The following is a 12,775-nucleotide window of genomic DNA, read 5'->3' as shown; positions in this document are numbered from 1 at the left end:
TTAGGTGCACCACGAAAAGCTGAAAAAAATGCAGCTTTTCTTTTCCCCATCCCAGAAACCTGAGTATTTGTTAGGGACCACTAAAAGTGTCTTAGCCTTTCAGGGGGAAGAGATGGTGGAAAGGCTTGTTTGTTATGCCATCTCCTAATCACAAAGCAGAATACTGGCAATTGCAGGTGGCACTGTGAGGGACAAGAACATGGTCTCTGGTGCTATGGCACAATCTGCCCTGCTTTCATAACCAGATGTGCTGGGGACAACAGGGTAGGGAGAGCAAAAGGGAGGTGAGCTGCCCTTAGGGGGTCTGAAACACAACAGTGAGAATGAAGTCACACAGTACCACACAAAGAGGGGCATGAGGATTATCAACTGCAATATTCTTTGTATGCATGGCTTTTTAAAAAAATTCTTGGCCTGATTTCTAGTATCACAAATGTATGCAATTCTGAGCAGTGCAAGCATAACATTAAATGCATCGATAAGTAAAGATAAATATGCTAAATATAGGTCCCCACTTCTAAACAAAGCAAGCTAAGAAGTAACACCATCCCTTTCTTTAAGTACATGAGAGACTTATATGCAATTTAAAAGGTGAAGAATAAGCATAATATGATGGCAGCTCATTAAAGTGACATGTTGTCACAGAACCTGCTTTATTGCTGGTAGACTCTCTAGCTGTTAATTACTATAACTTTGTAGGTAAATTGAGTAAACCTTTTAATTTACTAAGTTAAATTTCCATCATTGAGGAATATAAGTTTCTAGACATGCATACAATTTTTCCCTACTATTAAACAAGTCAATGCTGTAGTAACATAATTATGCAGCTTAGAGTTAATGGTTCCCACAAAGCTGTCTTAATAAAGCCTTTTGGGATTCAGGAGGAAAAGGAAGAAATTCAGAAACTAAGAACAAGGCTGGAAGGCGACAACATGCTTCAACTGGCTCTAGTTACTCAATCACACTTAAGCAGTCTGAGACAGCAGGGTGAGTGCCATGCATTACAGAGGCACAAGGGAAAATTGTTATCCCAGTGCAACAAAATATTTCCAAATTTCAAGCCCAGGAATCATTTTTAAACTGAAATGACAAGAATGGCTATCTAATGAACCAATTAAAGTTACAGCAATAATAAATAAAATTAAAACAGCATAAAGAAAGATAATTGAGGAATCAGTTATTAATGCAAATCTGAAAGGAACTCTATATAGGCATGTTACAAATGCTATAAAAATAAATATTAAAAAGTTCACCCATTGTTTGCAGATAAAAACCACTATGGAAAAATGAGCTGGGGAGGGTGTGGGTGTACAAGCCCATAATACCAGAACCAGTATTAGACACCAACTTACACAATGACGGGGAAGCACATATTAAAAAAAAAAATCAGTCACGCCAATATCTGCACATGACAAAAATTAATGGAGTGGCAAATAATGGCTAGGACAGAGCAGTCACACAGAACAATATGGATCACTTGCTGAAGTGAGCCCATTCAAACAAAATGCATTTCAAGACAGGCAACTCCAAAAGTAAAATATCTCAGAATAAGAAATGCAAATCTTGCTATGAAAGGTACATGGCCGCCTTCAAGAAAGCACTGACTGGAAAGAATGAGGAGTGCATAATGGATAAATAACTCATTGTGAGATTCCAGTACAATCGTGGTGGCAGTGAAGAGCTTTTAGGGGTGGAGAAGCTTAATGAGATTACTGGCCTTGTTAAACAAGGGAAATAGGAAGGCAATGTTATCTCTGCATATGGTGCCAGCAGTACCACTCTTGCATGCAGTCCTGATGCATGAAAACCGTGGAGAGAGCACAAGGAGACATCACACATAAATCTGAGTCTTGGAACAATTAAAAAAAAAAAAGAAGAAAGAAAAGAAAGAAAGAAAGAAAGAAAAAACGGCACAAAAGGGTGACATGAAAATAGTGTCTAAATGCCCTCACAGAAAAAAAAAAAATTAAAAACAAAGTTGTAGCAAAGTGCTTCCAAATAGACAGGAAAGGAGGGAAGAGAAAGTGGGTGGGAAGGCAATTCTGGTAACTGACTATAGGAGCAGTTTCCAAAAGCTTTTGGCAAAATAGGAGCTATTGGAAGTACATGTAATGGATGCAGGTGATGTGAGTTTACACTAGATTATGGCACCATTCATTTAGCTGCACAGGAGACGTCAAAGTAAAACCCTAATAACTGTGGTAAATTCCAGGCCAAAGGGTTTGGGTTTGTCTTCTCCTTATCACCTCCCCTTTAACAATCCTGAAATATCCCAATTAAGTTGGCACAGACCGAAGCCAACAAACATAACCCTAAAAGTTTCAACTCTTTAAACAGCGAGTGCAAGGCTGAGGCATTTTAAAAACATCCCCCGGTTTACTCAGCAGAGATATGTTGTTCTATTACCTTCTACAGCAGCTGATTATTAAAACTAACTAAAACAAACTTCCTCACTCTCTAATAACATAGCCAGAGCTAATATTTCCGCATGTTTATGTTTTCAAGGCATCCAGAGGCACGTGTTTAGGTTAAACAAAAAAAACCAAACAAAAATTTTCAAATAGTAAAACCTTGCCTGCGCCAGCTCTGACCGCACTCTGCCCTGAGCGCGCCTTGCCCTCAGTGACCGACACTCCCTTCCCAGGTGTTTCACGCTCCGCCAGCTCCGGTGCGCTGGGAAGCGCTGGGTCCTTAACCGGGAGCTGCCTCACCGGGAACGGCAAATTGCTCCCTCCGCTCCTGACCCCTCACAGCGCAGCTCAGACCCAAGGGAGGGCACTGAAGTGCGCTCCCAGCCGCAAGCGAGCCGCTCCCCGCCCCGGCAGCCGGCACGGCGTTCGCCCGGGACAACACCCGCTCCCTCAACCACCTGACCCCCTTCGCCATCAGCGCACCGTCCCTCAGCGCCCCAAAGCGGCAGCGCGGGCCGGGCCAGGCGGGGACCGCTCCCCTCGCTTCCCCGGCCGAGCAGTCCCTTCCACCGGGACACGCCCCGCTCCCCCGGCCGGGCAGTACCCTCCACCGGGACGCGGCACCGCGGGCCGGCCGTGGCTCGCGCGCCCCCTGGCGGGCAGGGGAGGGCCGGCAGCTGCCGACGCTGGGCCGGTGATTGCGGGGGCTCTTAGCCGCCATTTTATCGGCTCGATGGGGCCCGCGGCGCGCCAGGGGTGCGCCTCCTTGAGGTGGGATTGCAACAATGTAAATAAAAAAATAAATAAATTTTTACGTACGTACACTCATAAGTACATACATACTGCCTTAAGATGCCGTGTCCCATAGCAGCAGACCTCGTGCCAACCCGCAGCATGGAACCCGACTGACCCGAGCGGGGCCGGCAGGCTGGAACGTCCTGCTGAGCCAGTGCCACCTCGTGCCCCCTCTCCGGTCTCCCTGAATGTGCCAATCCCGTGGACTCTGGGCCGTGGCAGGGGCTCCACAAGGGCAGCACCACAGTGAGTACTACCCGTGGTGCTGGCTGGCGCTTGCCCAGGCCCTGCTCCTTCTCACAGCCCGACGGCGAGGCCCGGCCGCGGGCCCAAAGCAGAGCCCTGCCCTCGGCAGGTGACCCCCATGACAGCAGTGGGCTCAGACCACCTTGTTCTTTCTCAAGGGCAACCAAAGGGTGCCAGCTTGACTGCTCATATATGCATGTGATAAAATACATGAGGGGTTTTTTCTTTGTTTTTAACTGCACAAAAGGTGTTTTCAGATGGCTTTCATCGGCAGCCAGTGAAATGTACCAGTGCACCGAAAAATTGCTTCCAACAAAGCCCAGCTTGTTTCTCAGACCATAGTCACTGGTGGCCAGCAGTGGCCGTGGGCGCTGCCCCAGCTTCACACCAGTGCTGGGCTGGTAGCTCGGCCAGTGGCTGTGGGCAAGAGCCACCCGGCCAGGAGGACAGAGGGGAAGGGATCAGTCTGGCATTGTGCAGCAAATCATGTGTGTGCACATGCCTGGAAAGTTAATTTGTAATTTTTGCTCCTCAATAAATCAAGACAGATGCCCCTATAAATCCTGCTCCTCAGGAAGGAAGCAGAAGGGCAGGAACTGCATGGAGTAGAGAACAGGGCTATTTTTCTTTTCACTGCCAAGAGCACATCGCTGACACAGTGCTGTGCTGGGTCAGGCCTTCACCCTCTGCTAAGTTAATACCAACAACTCCTTCCTCTAAAGGGCAGATAGAACAGTGAGGCCCCCCTTGCCTTTCTTTCCTCTCATTGCAGTAGCAGTAGCCTCTGAAGGAGCTGCACTAATTAGTTGCTATTGCACTTCTTGGGTGGCTGGAAGAACATACTGCCTCTGACCTCATGCTTTGCAATGTACCTTAACAGCTTATTACTGCTATTGCATGGCAGCAATGGTTCATTTTATAGTTACTTTGAAAGAGCCATTCCTCCAGTGCTGAAAAATAATCTAAGACTAATGCACAGTCTCTCCAGAAGACTGCTGTTAAACTGTCTATAACCAAGTGTCCAAACGCTGTACAAAGCTGTTTCATTTGCTTAACATCGACTCACTAGCAATTAATATGCCTGACATAACAGCACACTACAAGGCCCATAAAATCTGTAGCAGTAGGGGAGTGAAATGATTATAACTTTTTTTTCTTTTTTCAATAATACCAGACTGCAGTTTGGGCACTGTAATCTTTTCAAAGCAAGAAGCTGAGCTGCATTTGAACAGCTGTTGTTTACTGAAGCAATAATTAGCAAGGAACAACTCAAAATACCTGCTACCTTCCACAGCAGCTCAGCATACACTTGCACCCTGTACCTGGAAGCAGAGAGGCTATGAGCTTCATATGTAGACTATACTTATTAAAAATCTCACCTAACTTTAAAAAAGGAAATATTTATAATAAAAGCATCTGCCAGCCAGTAATCCCAGTGAATTCATCGTGATCTGGGAAGCACAGACCACAGCTGATACCAGATGTCCCTAACACGGTGGTTTGCAGCTGGTGAGGGACAGCACATGCTGCACGTGGGGGGTAGGGCGTTCTGCAAATAAGGTGTTAGGCACAGTCCTTCTCAATGTGCTCCAGGCAAGGTCAAGCTGCACGCCTGCTCCTGGGACTGAAACCTTTGGGGAAGTACATCTGCAAAGCCGTTTGTCATGTTTGCAAGTCTCCTGATCTTACAAGACTTTTTTAGCTTAGCTTGACAGAGCAATGGACCAGCAGTGAGAGAGAGTAAAAGGGCTGCAGAACACAAGCAAGCTAAGCAGTAGGCACATTGAAAATGGACCTCCTGATTCCACACCTGGATGAAACCTAGTGATCTCTGTGTTTGCAAGCCGTCCAAAAGTAGTCCTTTTTTCCTTAACGAGGGCTTGCTGCTGGTACATATTAGTTTGCAGCCAGGAATGGAACCTGGGTGTCGCATGTTTCCAGCTCACACGCTAAACACTGGTTACTGGCAACAGTGGTATATGTATACATTCCCTGAGACTGCATGAAAACATCTGTATAACTCCCAGGTAGGGCTCTAAAGAAGCTTTAACTAAGCCATTGTAATTGCCCACTCCTGTCCGAAAGGATAGTCAGTCATATCCCTTTCACCCACCTCTTCCCAGCCAAAGTCTTCCATTGCTTGTGCCAGCTCTTGCATACATCTGAACCTATTAGGAGCCACTCTGAGGACCCAAAACCCTACTTCCTAGAGATTCATTCTCTGTGGATCTTATCTTTCTGGTATGCCTTCAAGCATGACTCTGGGCCTAAGAAGAGGATAGGAATGTGCAGTCGGGCTTGATGTGAAAAAGAGACAGAAGCTGGATCTCACTGACCAGACCAGTTTAAGCAGCTGTTCCATAAGAGTTTCAGTCACCTGCTCCCTCTGTGGCCCAAAACCATTTAATTATTCAGTTAAACACAGAACTAACTCAAGTTTGAGTTAGCCATGCTTCATACTAGCAGTAGCATTCTGGAGTTCTCCTTATCAGAGCATTAGAGAGAGAAGTTTAAGTCTCCAAGCTGAGCACGGGAAGCAATCTCCAAGGACCCAGGGAGAGCTGCCAGCTGAACTAGAGGAAGTGGGATGCTCTGCAGATAGACGTCTGCCCTGCTCCAGAGATTCATTCTCCTGCGTGAGAAGACTCGCCTGCCAAAACTGATAGGTACATTTCCACTAACAGTTGTCAAATCAGTGACTCCTGACTAGAGAAAATAAAAACATTTTGACAGAAAATGCCTGACCAGCACTACACAATAAGCCAGAAGCTGACTTATCTCATTACACCTGTAGTGTCTTAGAACTCCATTTCCTGGCTAGTCAAGGTGTCCTTTTAAGATGGAGTGCTGATGTTAGAGACACAGGGAACTGAGACAGTCAGCCATGAGCTTGAGGAGTTTCAGTTAAATGAAAGAAAATACACTTCAAAGTTAAATATTTTGTCAGAATTACATTTCTTCATATTATTAATAAATGATAGCTATCACTTCTGTCATTGGAAATCCAAATAGAGTCAGGGCTAGTAAAAAAAAAAAAAGAAAGAAAGAAAGAAAGTAACCAGGAAGCCAGTACGGACCAGATAAAAGACCAGTACAGTTTCACTGAATGAAAGCAAAGTAAGAAATGGCAAACAGTGGCCATGATTTTAAATAAGGTCTTCCAAATTTAGATGATAGAAACTTAACTGTCCTTTCAGTGAACTTTACCACCCTGGAGCTGCAACTGCAGAAGTTCAGTCATTTTAAAGTAAACATGGTATAAACATAAATGTAAATAAAATCAAGTCACAGCATGCCATACCTTTCAGGCCTATTAAGACATACCTCATGTGGTGCTGCAAGGCACAAGGCCAAATGAGTTCAGCAATCCAGGAAATAAAATAGTGCCCTCAAAATGGCTCACGTGCAAATCTGGAAGCAGGAGGAATTTGTATTTCCTCATTCCTGTTGGCGTGTACATAAATCACTGCAGGTCAGTAAAGAAGCACCACTTCTTCCAGAGCCCTGTTTAATTTCTCAGAGCAGACAAGAAATATTGAGCCAAAATGCTATGGATGTGAAGCTAGGTGACAAAGAAAGGGAGATGTGGAGCTGGCAACCCGTAGTTAAGAAAGGCTGCTGAGCCTGGTTCCTGCAGCCCACACATTGCACCACATCACATCCTGCCTTAGCCCACCAGCACACGCAGCCAGAGGAGCTCAATTAAAAGCGTATCTATACACAGGAGGTACAAGCTGTAATGGTGCTGTAGGAATTCAGGTGGTACAAGCCCCATCAAAGGGTTCACACAGGTTCAGCTGCTGTGACTAATGGGATTTATACAACCTTTGATCAAAACAGTTCCATTGCCAAAACATTTGTACTGTACAAAATTTGTAAGACCAATTAGGATATGACAAGCTATCCACTGAAATTCATGGATAGAGTCACAAGGTTAGGAGCTAAAAAAAAAACCAAAGTCAATTTCATATTTCAGTCAAAACCTTCCATTATTTATCAGTTAACATGAACAGTACAGTGGTTAATGGTCATATATATCCCAACTCAATACCCCCACCATGAAACTGCTTGTGCAGGGGATCTTTTTAGGCAGTAGGAGAGGCTGAGGCTGTAGAGGGGATGGCTCGAGCAGTATAACATTGGCTTTGCTCTGTCTTCCAGACCAGAGGACTCTTGCTCAAGGGGAAAAGCCACCCAGCTTGGCTCCCTGACTAGAGTGACTCATAACACTGGTGCCCAGGGGGAGCAGTTTCTCTGCACCACATTGCAGGTTTGGGACTTCAAAAGACCTTGCTCTGTGAATTTGCTTCAGGGCTTGTCTGGAAAAAGCTAAAATCACTACTTAAGATCATGCTATGGCATAAGTACTGAGCCATGGGTCAGGTGGAAAAGCAGAGGATGTCCTAGAGCTGGTGACACATACAGCCTAAATAGGAGAGGGAAAGCAAAGTGGGAAAAAACCCAAAAAGAAGTACTAAAGGAGATGCCATTGATTAAACAGACCATCAGTGGCAAGTCAAGGAGCAGGGGAAGAAACACTCTGTATCTCAGTGTAGAACACAGGAGGCAATGTCGCAAGGGTTGGAGCAGAGAAGGATGGAGGCCCTGATCTTGCAAGCAGACATGTACCAAACAGGACCTCTTCTCCACCTGCCCCCAGACCCTGCCTTCTCCCCCTAATATGTCGCCAGAAGTTAAAAGAATAGGCACAGGTTGAAGACTAGAGGTCACTGATCTCCGTAAACTCTGGCTATAACCAGAGTTACAAACTTCTGTTTGTCATTTCCAAGCAACCTCAAACCTCCATGGAAATAACAGAGGGACAAGGTCCTTTTTTCCAGTCTTCAGACCACCAAGCTGTTCCCTTAAGTGCTTTGCAAATGCCTGAGAAGACCTACATGCACTACATGCTCACAGGAGCAGCAAATAAATCTTGTTAATGGTATCTTGATAATCTGCATGCCCAGAAAGAGCACTTATTTCTTCCTCAGGCTAAGAAGCACCATCTAAGAGCTTTCTTCTCATTTATTTTAGGACATACTCTCTCACGACTCTTCTGGGGAAAACCAAGGTGAAACCATTCACTCTTCCCCCTCACAAACTTCTAATTCAGGCTGTAATAACTCTGGAGCAGCATCTGTCTGGGGTATTACCCTAGGCCTAGGTGGAAAGTTTCCTGGGGTTAAATTTGCAATCAGCAGCCCACTGCTCCGTGCTTCCACTAGGCAAGCTGGCCCCAGAAACAGCAGTGAGAGGATCCTGAGACTGCCTAGGCACCTTCCAAGGCCACAGCTCTTGTAGTACTTCACACCACAGGGACAAGGAGGAAGTGAGAACAGCAGAAGTTCCGAATAAAACTTCATTCTTTTGAAACATTGCACTTTGAAATGCTCATAACATTGTACAAAAGAAGCCAAGCTTTATCCCTCTTTTACAGAGGGATTATAAGAGTTACAGGCACAGCAGGCCAAGAGCAGAGTCAAGAAACAGATCTCAGGTCTCCCAGTTTCTACAGGCCCAGTTGTGGGAACAGGCTGTAGTCATGGGAATCATCTCATAAAGACAGTATCTCCACAAAGGCTCTGGTATTTTAGCACTAATTCCAAAAACATTTCCACCAGCAACAATGGGAGACTTGAATGCTGATGTAATTCTCATGGAAATTAGGTTTGAAACAGGATCCACAGGTCCCTTATATTAGCTTATATTATAGTGCCTTTCAATGAGCATTCAAGCCAGTTTTCAAACATCAGTTTAGAAGCTTTTTTAGTGAGACATGTCTTCAGCCAGTCAGCAGATGCTCTTAGGAAGTTTTTCTACCTATATGAGATCCTCTGGACAAAGAGGAGATCTTCAAATAGATAACAGTGTCTCCTTCTGATTAAAAGTCTAGCTTAGTATGATGACTGAACACCCTGGGTGCATCTTGTATAACACATACTGATCAGCAGCACATTGAACATTCAGAAAAAATAGTTTTCTTGTCCTGTTAGGTTTTATGAAATTTAGTATTTTCAGTGGTTCTTGACTGAAACACATGCATCTTGCAGTCAGCAGACAGCCCTGGACTGACTGTTCAGAAACAGCCATTCCTGCTCTACACCCCTGTCCCAAACATACAAGGAATCATGGCAAAAATCCTATAGTTTTCCACTGTAGTTAGAGGCACTGGCAGTGGTTAGCTGTCAGCAGCTTCCAGAACTTGGAGCAAGTATTTGGGAAAGCCCAAGTCAAATTGTATTGTCAGTGTTGAATGCACTGCTGCATTTACACCTCTTCCATTTAGTGCTGCACCAAAATCTCTGCCACTGTAGCAGGAGACCAGGTTCCTCACATCTCTCAACAAAGATTTGAAAGTTTACTCAAACCACATCATAAAAGTGACCTATGCTTCTCTATTTTAAGTGATTTCCTTATGAGCAGCCACCAAAATCTTCCTGGTTTCTTAGGTAACCTGCCTTGTTTTTCCATATTAGAATCTTCAGAGCAATACCCCGTGCAAAGGGTGCCTTGTTTCATGTCTGTGTCTGCCCCAATGTTATCAAGAGTCCAGCCAGATCCCCACATCCCACAGCAGTGCTGACTTCCTGAGTGATTTGGGGGCCTCCCTGCATGTTCCTGTAATGGACTGTTAGGAGAGAAAATCTCAGCTGAAGCATAGATGCTTGTTTTGTTAGCACAGATTTTTGTACCACTTCCCTGGGGAGGAAAGAGGGAACTATCTTCCCTGCAAATATGTCTACTATACAGACTGAGTTTTAAGAGCACATAAAAGCTGCTGCCACTGCTTAGGAAAAAATGACAATGGTATAGACATGATAGGAGAAACATTTGGTACACAGTGAAACTTGGGTAAGCTACAGAGCCTGACACCTAATGGAGAAAGGGCCAATGAAGGCCAAAAAACAATTACGGTGGGAATCTTTGCTTTGCTTTTAAACTAGAAATGTTGTCTGTTGCCAGTGGCCTTTGGTGTAGTTTTCACTGTGTTCACATGGTAGCTATTCATTGTTGGGTAATTATCTTGTTTTATTTTTCTACTTATTTATTGAATAAATCAAACTAATACAATTCCAACCCACGATTGCCATGGGAACACTCCAACAAGGACAGATGCAGTCTATAGCTGCAAGGAAAGAAAGCAGACTTCAACATTATTAAATTATACACAAGACAATCAATACAATTTAACACAAACAGCCCTTGCAGGCTCTGAACTAACTATCCAGAAGGCTCAGCCAGTTACTTTAGAGCCTCTTGCAACACCAAACCTTAACAACCACCATCTCAAGTTTCTATAAGGGCAAGTGCTCTATGCAGTCTTTTCTGCCTTTCCCTTATGTCCTGCTAAAGAGAATCACAGAAATCATGTAGTCCAGTTTTCCACCCTATGGAAATGATAGGTATTTTTCACTCCTTAAATACAGTAGATGTGTTGAATCCTTGTTCTAGCATTTCCAGAATTTTTATTGAAAATTTAGTCCTAGTGAAGATAACACACTTAGAAAATTTCAAACCGTTTCTGAAGGCAGAAATCAAATCAATTGCAAACAAATCTAAAAGGCTGTTTAGCTTAACTTGGTCACTGTCTCTGCAAAGATGGATGACAAGGGACAGGGAAATAGAAGGCAGAGAGGAGAGGAGATTAAAGCGATAAAGCGCCTACAAAGCTCATAGCAATTTTTCTCCTTAATTTCCTTGTATTCAAGGTAATGCTACTGAGAGGAAGAAGCCAACAAAAAGAATTACATGCACTGCCCAGACTGTGTTTGTAAAAGGCAGTCTCATCAGTCCTGATTCTTTCTGTCACTGGCAGTGAGGGCTGTCTTTCTGGACACTGCAGAGAGAGAAGGTGCCAGGCATTTGATTAAACCAGTTCACAGTCTCCTTAAGTCCCCCAGCTGGGAGCCATCTGGCAGTAACTCACTTTGTGCAGGTCATCCTTTCTATTGCAATGCCTTCCCACCTGCCAGAGTGCTGTGATTATCCTCCCTGCTTACATCCCCCAAAACTTGTCCCAGCAATGCTGACAAGACCCCCTCACCCCTTATTGCAAAGTTAGGAACCAGACTGATCTCCTTTCTGCACTGGGCATCCTATAGCAGTCCTGAGCTCTCTTTCTTTATTTCTAGTCTTCTTTGCATGACAGTTTTTTCAGGAATCAGCTCTATGATTGAACATTTCCTATGAAAACTTTGCAGAGTGAAAGATAATATTCGTTTGCTTTGCTCCCTCCACACAGACTCTGGTGGGTGGGATTCACTATTTCATTTCCAGTACCTGCAAATATCATCTCCAGTCCCTGGTGAGAAAAATACACTGTTTCTGCATGGCAGAACTGCAGCACCAAGTGTGCAACTTCAGAAGAGGCAGACACTGATCTTCCCTATTTTATTAACCTTCCCATTCCTTTCCTCTGCCCATGTTCTGTAGCAGCAACTTGACAATAATGTGGCAAGGTATATATTTTTATACCAACTTACCTAAAACCAGTGACTGACTGAGGACAGCAGCCTGCCCTGGGAACCTTAGGAAGGTGCTTGCTTTCTACATTGCAGTGAAGGTATTTAGTTCAAATGAGGTTTGTCAGAATGCAAAGGTAAATCAGAATGCTTGCAAAGAGCAGAACAGAGCCAATAATAGAAAGTACTGTTAAAGGGCTGTCAAATCTGAGGAAGCATTGATCTGGAACATATCTTTACAAGGACTCCTAGCCTCAGCCTGGAACCAAAATTCAAGCCCTGGAAAGCCTTGAACTCTGCAAGTTCACATCTGTGTCCAATCAGACCACTCAAGCCCTTTTCCATGCAGAGGCAAACTGAAAGGCATGTGGTGTGCTGGGGAGACAAACCACAGATGTTTATTGTACTCTTGTGCCCTTAGCAATTGTTTTAATGGGTTGGAGCTCCTGGGAGGCCATTTGACTTCTGTTCCTGTCTATACTGTTCTCTTGTAATGCTGACTGTGCAGAAGCCCGAAGCTGTCAACGATCTGCTTCCAGTGTTATTTCAAGAAAAGCAAAGTGAAGTGACATCTGATCTGCTGAGAGAGGATGGGGAGGAGGGGTATTTTGAAAATATAAAGCAACAAAAATCTGCATGGAATCAATATTAGAGTTGATGCCTTCTATCTCTGGAAAGCACAGCTTAGTATGAAACACAGGTTTCCTTTTTCTCTGTTGAAACAACTATACATTAAAAAGACTCATACTTTGCCAAGACCACATTGTCAGTAAGTGTTTCGAAGCTCTGCAATAATGATTTTTGTGCAATATTGCATTTTAATAATTCAAACAAACTGTGGAACATTATGATCTCTACAGC

The sequence above is a fragment of the Melozone crissalis genome, unplaced genomic scaffold (genome assembly GCF_028551555.1).
Source record: "Melozone crissalis strain CALT ecotype California unplaced genomic scaffold, PUWL_Pcris_2 ptg000006l_1, whole genome shotgun sequence".
Lineage (NCBI taxonomy): Eukaryota > Metazoa > Chordata > Aves > Passeriformes > Passerellidae > Melozone > Melozone crissalis.
The sequence above is the reverse complement of the archived record's forward strand: the minus strand, read 5'-3'. Positions refer to the sequence as shown.